The sequence below is a fragment of the Pongo pygmaeus genome, chromosome 9, assembly GCF_028885625.2.
Source record: "Pongo pygmaeus isolate AG05252 chromosome 9, NHGRI_mPonPyg2-v2.0_pri, whole genome shotgun sequence".
Classification (NCBI taxonomy): Eukaryota; Metazoa; Chordata; class Mammalia; order Primates; family Hominidae; genus Pongo; species Pongo pygmaeus.
Genome location: NC_072382.2, coordinates 127,995,429 through 127,996,183, shown reverse-complemented (window position 1 = coordinate 127,996,183; position 755 = coordinate 127,995,429).

The window sequence follows — 755 nt, the reverse complement described above, 5'->3', positions numbered from 1 at the left end:
GAGAAAGGAAGAACCTTATTTTCTAGGCTAGAGATTCTTAGGGCCCTTGAACCCACTGAAGCTCTCACCTGTAAGGCTCACACCTGTAATTCCAGGTGTGAAGCTGAGGCAGATGGATTGCTTGACCCCAAGAGTTTGATACCAGCCTGGGCCATGTAGTGAGACCTCATCTTTCCTATTAAAAAAAAAATTAGCTGGGTGTGATGACATGCACCTGTAGTTCCAGCTACTTGGGAGGCGGAGGTGGGAGGATCACTTGAACCTACGAGTTTAAGACTTCAGTGAGCCCAGATTGTGCTGCTGCACTCCAGCCTGGGCAACAGAGTGAGGCCCTGTCACAAAAAAAAAAAAAAAAAAAAAAAGAAAAAATTATTGAAAAGAATGATCTAGGCTGGATGCGGTGGCTCATACCTGTAATCCTAGTACTTGGGGAGGCCGAGGCAGGCAGATTATCTGAGATCAGGAGTTCGAGACCAGCCTGACTAACATGGTGAAACCCCATCTCTACTAAAAATACAAAAATTAGCCAGGCGTGGTGGCAGGCACTTGTTATCCCAGCTACCTGGGAGACTGAGGCAGGAGAACCACTGGAACCCAGGAGGCGGAGGCTGCAGTAAGTCAAGATTGCATCACTGCACTCTAACCTGGGTGACAGAGCAAGACTCCATCTCACAAAAAAAAAAAAAAAAAAAAAAAAAAAAAAAAATTTAGTGAGCACCTCCTCTGCCAGGCACTAGCTATGTAAAGAAGAAAAG